Raw genomic sequence first — 388 nt, forward strand, 5'->3', positions numbered from 1 at the left:
CGGCCGCGCAACGAGGTGCCCGGGTGGCAGGGCATGCTGCGGGGCAGGGGGCGGCGGATTCGGCAAGGGCGGTAGCACAAGGCGGCCGACACGTCCCGGCGGAGGCAGCAGTAGAAGGCGGGCACAACCGCGATAGGAGCGAGGCGATGTGGGGCCGAGCGGGGCGCAATAACACAGCAGCGAGGCGAGCAGGACGGTCCAATGCACGCGGCACACAGTCAGGGCGCGGCGAGCGCGGGCGCGGGACGGAGAGAGCATGGCGACCGCGGGCTGGGCGAGGAAGCTAGAAAGAGAGGGGAGACGACTCACCCCCGTTGCAGGGGTACACTAGCGAGGCGTGATGGAGCCGTCGAGGGAGAGTTGCAGAGGCGAGTCCCGGCGGTGACAG

Source organism: Triticum dicoccoides, chromosome 1B (genome assembly GCF_002162155.2).
Source record: "Triticum dicoccoides isolate Atlit2015 ecotype Zavitan chromosome 1B, WEW_v2.0, whole genome shotgun sequence".
In the NCBI taxonomy this organism is placed as follows: domain Eukaryota; kingdom Viridiplantae; phylum Streptophyta; class Magnoliopsida; order Poales; family Poaceae; genus Triticum; species Triticum dicoccoides.